This window comes from Oratosquilla oratoria, chromosome 12 (genome assembly GCF_046742065.1).
Source record: "Oratosquilla oratoria isolate Oo_2021 chromosome 12, ASM4674206v1, whole genome shotgun sequence".
NCBI lineage: Eukaryota > Metazoa > Arthropoda > Malacostraca > Stomatopoda > Squillidae > Oratosquilla > Oratosquilla oratoria.
The window spans coordinates 58206607-58216606 of record NC_134788.1 but is presented as its reverse complement, the minus strand read 5'-3'; the positions used below and the strand labels follow the sequence as shown (position 1 = coordinate 58216606).

The window sequence follows — 10000 nt, the reverse complement described above, 5'->3', positions numbered from 1 at the left end:
ACGAAGCAGAGCGCTTTCGTATATTACATCTTCAGTGCAACAAGTACATAGTGATAGGAATACATAGACATTATATACATGATACAAAGGAACCAGGACAGTTTTGAATAAGCATACCGACCAATTACCCCCTAGAGAGCGGAAGGTCATTGTCAATTATCTTACGATGGTCGGGCGACATTAGGTCACATTCGCCAAGGAGAGCGGAAGGTCATTGTCAATTATCTTACGATGGTCGGGCGACATCAGGTCACAGTCGCCAAAGAGAGCGGAAGGTCATTGTCAATTATCTTACAATGGTCGGGCGACATCAGGTCACAGTCGCCAAGGGTCACTGTTTCTACTACTTATATAGGGCGACATTAAGTCAATTTGTTGGATTACATTTTACATGATATTATCTTACTAATTTCTTGACAAATAAAATTATCAAGTTTGTACAAGCCTTTATGTAGGTTGGTATTTTGATTACTAGTGGTATGAATCAAACTGCACTCTATTAAATTTCTTGCTATTATGTTGTTGGTATAATAGATTGCCTGGGCATTACCCCAATCAACTGGATGATTATCTAATTCAATATGCTTGAATATACCACTAGAATGATTGCCATCCCTGACATTTTTCTTGTGTTGTTCAGTTCTAATGTTTAAGGGTTTGACAGTTTGACCTATGTAAAATTGATTACACGCACAATCTTCCCCCCTAACATCCCTTGGCTTAGGTATATTGATGACATCTTATGTCTTTGGCCAGAAGATAAAAATGTCCATAATTTTTTAACTAAGTTGAATACCCTTGTTGATTCTATTAAATTTACTTTAGAAATTGAGAAAAATTGTACCTTACCTTTCTTAGATTGCACTATCCTACGTCATGACAATAGCCTTAAATTTAAAGTATATCGTAAACCAACCAATGTAAGTTCATATATTTATTATTATTCTTCTCATCCAAATAATATTAAACGTACAGTATTTGCCTCAATGTATTTAAGAGCTTTTCGTATTTGTAGTCCTGAATTTATTGATGAAGAAATCAGAAATGTTTTTAACATTGGGCTAGAATTAAAATACCCTAAGCAATTCCTTGATATTGCTTACAATTTTGCAAGGAAATCATTTTTAACTCCTCAGCCTAAATCACCTTTCAATTATCATAATGTTTTAATTTTACCATTTCAAGATTTTTTTTTAAGTATCACAGAATTATTAAAAAGATTTAACGTAAAGGTAGTTTTTAAACATGATAGTACAGTAAAACATAAACTTATCAACAATAGTATTGAAATCAAAAAAGGATGCATTTATAAAATTCCTTGCAAAATGTGTAATCAATTTTACATAGGTCAAACTGCCAAACCCTTAAACATTAGAATTGAACAACACAAGAAAAATGTCAGGGATGGCAATCATTCTAGTGGTATATTCAAGCATATTGAATTAAATAATCATTCAGTTGATTGGGGTAATGCCCAGGCAATCTATTATACCAACAACATAATAGCAAGAAATTTAATAGAGTGCAGTTTGATTCATACCACTAGTAATCAAAATACCAACCTACATAAAGGCTTGTACAAACTTGATAATTTCATTTGTCAAGAAATTAGTAAGATAATATCATGTAAAATGTAATCCAACAAATTGACTTAATGTCGCCCTATATAAGTAGTAGAAACAGTGACCCTTGGCGACTGTGACCTGATGTCGCCCGACCATCGTAAGATAATTGACAATGACCTTCCGCTCTCTTTGGCGACTGTGACCTGATGTCGCCCGACCATCGTAAGATAATTGACAATGACCTTCCGCTCTCCTTGGCGAATGTGACCTAATGTCGCCCGACCATCGTAAGATAATTGACAATGACCTTCCGCTCTCTAGGGGGTAATTGGTCGGTATGCTTATTCAAAAACTGTCCTGGTTCCTTTGTATCATGTATATAATGTCTATGTATTCCTATCACTATGTACTTGTTGCACTGAAGATGTAATATACAAAAGCGCTCTGTTTCGTTAGTTTCTTTTTTCCAAGTGATCTACTTTGCATAAGTGAACACATGTACCGTGTTCTTATTAGCATATATGTATATATATATATATACATATATATTATGTATATATATATGAATATATATATACATATATATTGTGTATATATATATCATGTTAAAACCACTGTTGGAGTAGAAAAGACTGGAGATGGGGAATCTATATATTTCAATTGCAAACTGCAATCCTCTTTAGTAGATACAAATAAGAATAGTGAGTGCTACTTAAGTAGCACCCCTGACATGACAAAGGGGAACATTGGGAGAGGTCTCTACCCTCGGCTCACTCCGTATGTGAGGTCAGGAGGCAAATGTCTTTTTAATAGGTTGGTGATGAAAAGTCCTGAAATTATATCTGGGAACCATTGCCCCTTTGAAATGTTCATATTAGGCTGGTATTTATAGTAAATTCTACCATTTTTCTCCATTTTCTACTCCAACAGTGGTTTTAACGTGTTTGACAAATGTGTCATTACATTTTTCACCTGTAATATATATATAAATATATATATATATAAATATATATATATATATATATATATATATATATATATATATATATATACATGTACCGTATATACTCGCGTATAGGTCGCACTTTTTTAACTAAATATTTTGCCAAAATCAGGGGTGCAACTGATCCACTCAGCATTAATGAGGGACAGCACTACTCTGTCACTAAAGTTACAACAATTGGCGATTTCAATGTGACACTGACATGGAATTTCAGTGATGTTCGCACAATATGCATTGGAAAACTTTTGAAGCCTTTTGTATGCATAAAATATATATATATCAAAGGTTCCTACCGACTCACTGTTTTAAACTGAACTATTGCTGCTAGAAACCTATATATCAGTTACAATAAAATCTTAAAATATTCTCTTTTCCAACTCTTTCGCATGTTTTATAGTTTTTACAAGCAATGCTACCTTGACCCTTTGTTTACCGTATGTTACCGTACATCACCTGTTTCACTTGTGGCTGCGTTTCTATATGTGCACAAATTATGTTTTTGTAGCATAACGTAACTTAAAAAAACTTGTGATTTTAGCAATAAAAAATTATTATTTTTGTATACTTCCATTAGGCCTACCGTGCTGTTACTACAGTAGATCGCACGGAGATTTAGGCCTAATAACTGCAAACCCTAATTTTGAGTACCGGTAGGAGAAAGAGCTATGAAATATGTTTTAACCCCTTCCATACGGTGCCGCATACGTAGGCGTCATGAGGGGCAAGTGGATATGTGAGGCTGCCATATCGGCGTCTTGATTATATTTATTGTAGTCGCCCCTGCGTTTTGACATTCTCTATAAACTGCCCTTAATCACATTCTCTATGGTTTTCAAAATTCACGGGTGAAAGAGAGAACGATCAATATAAGTGGTGACTATATTTTATGATGCGAGTATTATTACGACACGTCGTACGGCTGGCATTGGCTGCTGCCCGCGAGATTTAAGGCCTGTACTGAAGAGGTTAAGCTGAAAGTGGTGGATTACGCAGAACATGGAAACAGATCTGGAGAAAAGGAGTTTGGGCTTTCAGAAAAGGTAGTGAGGTGATGGAGAAAGCAGAAAGATCAGCTTAACCACTTCCATACAGTGACGCCTATGTAGGTGGCATGAGGAGCAAGTGGGTACTCGATGATGCCGACGTCGCCATCTTGATTATATTTATTGTAGTCGTACCTACATATCCTCCATTCTCTCTAAACTGGCTTAATCATATTTTCTATGGTTATCAAAATACACGGGTGAAAGAGAACGAACGATTGAGCACTGACTCTATTTTTTATAATGCGATTATGACGCAACATTGCATATCGGGTAGCTAATGCTGCCAGACGTGCGATGTGCCCCGGAGTGAAGAGGTTAAAGAAATGCCGAAATCCAAGAGAGCATCATGGTTTTTAGTATCTCCATACCAAAGTCTTGAAAAAGAATTGTTTGATTGGGTTGTAGACCTTAGAAATAATGGCCTTATTGTGAATTGATTTTTTTTTTTTTTGTCAAGTTGACTATAACGTTTTTTACACAAGTGCATTTGTTTACAATTATAGTTTTAGATACACAACCATTGTTTATGCAAGTTTGCATTATGCGCAGCGTGACAGTCGGACAATCTACATGTGTTTTGATATTAACATTTTGAGATTAAATTTTTTAAATACAGGTAAATATCTTATCATTTTTATGTCTGAATGGGTCTTGTAAATTGCCAGATTATAGTGCGACCTATCCGCGGGTCAACCACAAATAACCACTTTGACAACCACAAACTAGTGGTGCGACCTATCCCTTGGTGCAACCTATATGCGAGTATATACGGTACTAGCCAAATTACCCGCATGTTGCTGCGGGTAAATGATGATCATTTTAATTTTGATAGAATTTGTGGAGAAAAGTTACACGTATGAATATAACTCAAGTCATTCATGCCTTGTATCAGATCTTTCAGATTGGCGAGACTGTCTTTGCCTTTGCCTTTGCACAGAGAGGCGTTCTTTCCTTGCATCACAGCTTTCAGATCGGCGAGACTCTCTTTGCCTTTCCCTTTGCGCAGAGAGCCGTTCTTCCCTCGCATCACTGCTTTCAAACTGACGACGAAGCCTCATCCTTTGAGCTTCTCGATTGTTTGCATAACTGGACTTTCTTTTCCGTGGCATAATGGCTGTCTGGAAAAAAGTAACAAAAATAAAAAAAATCAATTTGAGGAGGGAGACACCCTTTGAAAATATATTTATCCAAGTAACCTGTGTTATGGTGAACATACAGTATATGGTTTGGGAGGAGTTCGTGAACAGACAGGTTATAAGGTTTCAGAATATATATGGTTATAGGGGTCTATCTGCAAAAACCTAGGAGTTTGTGAATAATCCCTAACCTAACAATATCCCACCTAAATCTAACCCTTAACCCTAACCAAAATAATTTTTTCAAACTATAGTTATCCAAGTACCTGGAGTGATAGGGTATCAGAATATATATGGTTATGGGGGTCTATCTCCAAAACCCTAGAGTTCGTGAACAAACAGACAAATGATAGTTATCCAAGTACCTTGGGTTATAAGGTTTCAGAATATATATGGTTATAGGGGTCTATCTGCAAAAACCTAGGAGTTCATGAATAATCCCTAACCTAACCATACCCCACCTAACTTTAACAATTTTTTTTTTTTTTTTAATAAGATATAGTTATCCAAGTACCTGCAGTGATAGAGTATCAGAATATATGTGGTTATGGGGGTCTATCTCCAAAACCCTAGTAGTTCGTGAACAAACAGACAAAGGCTACTTTATTATAGTAGATATATACATATAAGTATACATATATACATGTATATATATATATATATATATATATATATATATATATATATAATAAATTAGTAGCCTCTGTCTGTCTGTCTGTAATGCAAACACTCGACATGCGCAAAGGATGAGGCTTCGTCATCAGTCTGAAAGCTGTGACGCAAGGGAAGAACAACTCTCTGCACAAAGGCAAAGGCAAAGAGAGTCTCGCTAATCTGAAAGCTGTGATGCAAGGAAAGAACAAATCTCTGCGCAAAGACAAAGACAGTCTCACCAGTCTGAAAGCTCTGATGGAAGGCATGAACGACTTGAGATTTATTAATACGTGTAACTTTTCTCCACAAATTCTATCCATATTAAAATGATCATCATTTGCCAGCAGCAACACACAGGTAATTTGGCTAGTATATATATATATATATATATATATATTAGACAAATTACCCGCACATTCCTGTGGGCAAATGATCATTTAAATTTTGATAGAATTTGTGAAGAAAAGTTACATGTATCAATATAACTCATGGAAAAGGCAACAAAAATAGAATGTTAAGAAAGAAAGAAAAAAAAAATCAATTTGAGGAGGGAGACGCCCTTTGGAAATAAAATATAATTATCCAAGTAGCCTGGGTTATGGTGAATATATATGGTTTTGCGGTGAGTTCATGAACAAACAGAGGCTACTACTTTATTATATTAGATACAAATGATAGTTATCCAACTACCTTGGGTTATAAGGTTTCAGAATATATATGGTTATAGGGGTCTATCTGCAACAACCTAGAAGTTCGTGAATAATCTCTAATCTAACCATACCCCACCTAACTTTAACCCTTAACCCTGACCAATTTTTTTCTTTTTTTTTTTTTCTTTATGAAATATAGTTATCCAAGTACCTGGTATGATAGGGTATCAGAATATATATGGTTATGGGGGTATATCTCCAAAACCCTAGGAGTTTATGAACAAACAGGCAGACAAATAGAAGATAGTTATCCAAGTACCTTGGGTTATAAGATTTCAGAATATATGCGGTTATAGTGGTCTATCTGCAAAAACCTAGGAGTTCATGAATAACCCCTAACCTAACAATACCCCCACCTAAATTTAACCCTTAACCCTAACCAAAATAATTTTATTTTAATGAAATATAGTTATCCAAGTACCAGGAGTGATAAGGTATCAGAATATATGGTTATGGGGGTCTATCTACAAAACCCTAGGAGTTTGTGAACAAACAGACAGACAAATGAAAGATAGTTATCCAAATACCTTGGGTTATAAAGTTTCATAATATATAAGGTTATAGGGGTCTATCCGCAAAAACCTAGTTCTTGAATAATCCCTAACCTAACCATACCGCACCTGACTTTAACCCTTAACCCTATCCAGATTTTTTTTTTCTTTTTTTTCTTTTTTAATTAAATTAAATACAGTTGTCCAAATACCTGGAGTGATAGGGTATCAGAATATATATGGTTATGGAGGTCTATCTCCAAAACCCTAGGAGGAGTTTGTGAACAGAGGCTACTACTTTATTAAAGTAGATATATATATATATATATATATATATATATATATAAATATATATAAAATAATAAAAAGAATATATACATACATATACCAAAGGCTTTTTTCCCCCTTACACAGGGGATGGCCAAAAAGAAAAAGGCATAGAAACCACTCCCATCCATTCCATCCCCTCCACCCTCTTCCCTCCCTCCTATCTTGGCACCTCCTGGATGATAGGTCATCCCTGCATCCTGTCCACTGCCCTGGGTCAGAAGCAGTGATGCAAGACACAGCATATCCACAGCAAAGCCACTTCATTAATTCGACAACCCTCCCTCTCTGTCCCCTCATGCAGAAAAGAAGATGAGGAAAAATCCCTTCGGGCTGTGTCAAATTATTTCTCATACATGCTTCTTCACCCCCCATCCCCCGCCCACTCCCCCTCATGTATTACAGCATCATCCATACACAATCCTTCTTCATTCACCCCTATCTTCTGTCCTCTCCCATCCTTCCTCAACAGACATTCCTCTCTATTGTAATGCCCCTTTTAACCCATCCATCCATCTCATCCTAGGATACCCCCCCTCATATTCACTCCTTCCACCTCTGCCTTCCGCATCTCTTTTACTAATCTTTCTTCACTCATTCTTTCCATGTGTCCAAACCATCCTAATACTCTTTCATCAACCCTATCTCCCAACTCCCTTTCCACCCCTGTTCTCCTCCTCATCTCCTCATTTCTCACTCTATCCAGCCTAGTAACCCCAATCTACTTCTCAGACATTTCATCTCAAACACATTTAAACTCCTCTCTTATGTTCCATGTTTCTGCCCCATACAGTGTTGTAAGCACAATCACTCCTTGATACAATCTCCTCTTAGCATACATTCCCAGATGTCTATTTCTCTTTACACTTTTTAATCCACCAAGGCATTTACTCGCTTCTCTCAATCTACATTCTAGCACCACACCCACTCCTCCCTTCCCTGTCACATTCGCACCCAAGTATCTAAAACTATCCACTTCCTCCAGTCTCTCTCCCTTAGTGCTCAGTTCCACCCTGCTGTCACTCTCTCCCCTTGTATATCTCATCACCTTACTTTTGCCCACATTTATCTTCAGTTTCCTTCTTTCACACACCTTCTCAAACTCTGTCACTAACTTCCTCAATCCTTCCTCTGATCTTGCTACAAGCGATGTCATCAGCAAACAACAACTGGCTTATTTCACACTTTTCTCCATTTTCTTTAGCCATCTCCAACCCCCTACCCACTACCCTTGCATTCACCTCTCACACCACCCCATCCATGCATAGACTGAACAGCCAGGGCGACACAACACATCCCTGACCAAGTCCCACCTTTACCTCAAACCACTCACTCTCTCCATTTCTAATCCTAACACAAGCTCTACTACTCTCGTAAAAACTCTTGACTGCTCTTAACAGCTTTCCTCCTATCCCATATATCTGCAGTACCTCCCACAGTGCCTTCCTGTCTACCCAGTTGTAAGCCTTTTCCAAATCCATAAAAGCCCAAAATACATCCTTACCTTTTCCTATAGCTTTCTCACATATTTGTCTTACCACAAAGATCTGATCTACATAACCCCTACCTGTCCTAAAACCACACTGTTCCTCACCAATTACTCCCTCTGTTCCTCTCCTAATCCTCTCAATCAAGACCCTCCCATAAGCCTTCTCAACTATACTCAACAAGCTGATCCCTCTGTAACTACTACACTCACACTTGTCCCCCTTTCCCTTGTAAAGCGGAACAATACAGGCACTCCTCCAGTCCTCTGGCACTCTACCCTCTTTTAAACAAACATTAAATAACCTCACCAGCCAGTCCACCATCACTGTACCTCGTTTCTTCAAACATTCTACATGGCATTCATCCAACCCAGGTGCCTTACCTGCTCTCATCATCTTAACAGCTACTTTCACTTCATCCTTCCCTATTTCTCCTCAATTTTCCTCACTCATCACTCTCATTTTCTTAGCGCTTCCCACTGCAACTACCTTTCCCTCCCTATCCTCCTTTACATTTAGCAGATCCCTAAAATACTCTGCTCACCTTCCTCTCACTGCCTTCTCTTCCATTATCATCTCTCCATCTGCACCTTTTACCTTTTCTTCTCAACTTGATTTGCCTCCTCTTCCTCTTAATTTCTTTCCAAAACATCTTTTTATTACTTTCAAAATTTTATGTCATACTCCTACCTCATTTCAAATTTGCTCTCCTCTTTGCTTCATTTTATCTTATGCTTAACTTCCCTTCTCTTTACTTTGTACCTCTCATACAATTCCCTCATCCTAATTTGTAGCCAATCTATGAAAGCTTGCTTCTTCTCTTCTACACCCTTCTTTGCTTCCTCATCCCACCATTCACTACCATTCCTTCTATTTCCTCCCACCCTCATTGTTACACACACCATCTTTGCACACCTTATGACTCCCTCCTTGAACCATCCCCATTCCTCCTCCACTCCTAGCTCTACTCTATCCTTCACTCCCTCCCACTCCTCTCTCAGCTTCTTCTTATACTCTTTCTTATTTAAACAGTTCACTCTAAGTACCTCCCTACCTTCTGCCCTTTTCCACTTTCTCTCAATTTACCCTCCACCAGAAAATGATCTGATATTCCCTCTCTCCCCTTAGAACACGTACATCCTTAACTCTTCCTACCGTACTCCTGGTCACCACTATATAGTCCATTAACACTATATCTGCCATCCTTCCATCCACCACCCTCTTTCATGTGTACTTATGCTTGACTTTCTTCCTAAACACTGTATTTGCTACCATCAACTCTCTTCCAAGACACATCTCCACCATCAATTATCCACTACAATTTTTACCTGGAACTCTATACTTCCCAATCACTCCGTCTATTGGTTCGTTTCCTACCCTAGCATTACGGTCTCCCAATACACTATATTTACATTTCTCCCTAATCCCTCTACACACTCATTTATATCTAACCAAAAAGCCTCCCTTTCCTCTATGCTCTTCTCACTACCAGGCCCATACGCACTTACAAAAACCCACATCTCCCTTCCCAGCTTTACCTTCATCCACATTAACCTTGAAGAAACTCCTTCCACTCCACTA

The 10000-nt window shown here is 37.7% G+C and overlaps 2 protein-coding genes across 2 annotated transcripts in view; both read right to left on the bottom strand.

Moving 5' to 3' along the window:
- LOC143030427 (uncharacterized) overlaps window positions 1–10000 on the bottom strand; it is a 71247-nt gene that overhangs the window by 28033 nt on the left and 33214 nt on the right. The gene's annotated exons all lie outside the window — the stretch shown is intronic.
- LOC143031844 (uncharacterized) overlaps window positions 1–10000 on the bottom strand; it is a 196848-nt gene that overhangs the window by 178716 nt on the left and 8132 nt on the right. Inside the window, exon 2 of the mRNA XM_076196182.1 lies at window positions 4497–4732. The gene's annotated coding sequence lies outside the window, so the exon portion shown is untranslated. The remainder of the gene's footprint in view (window positions 1–4496; window positions 4733–10000) is intronic.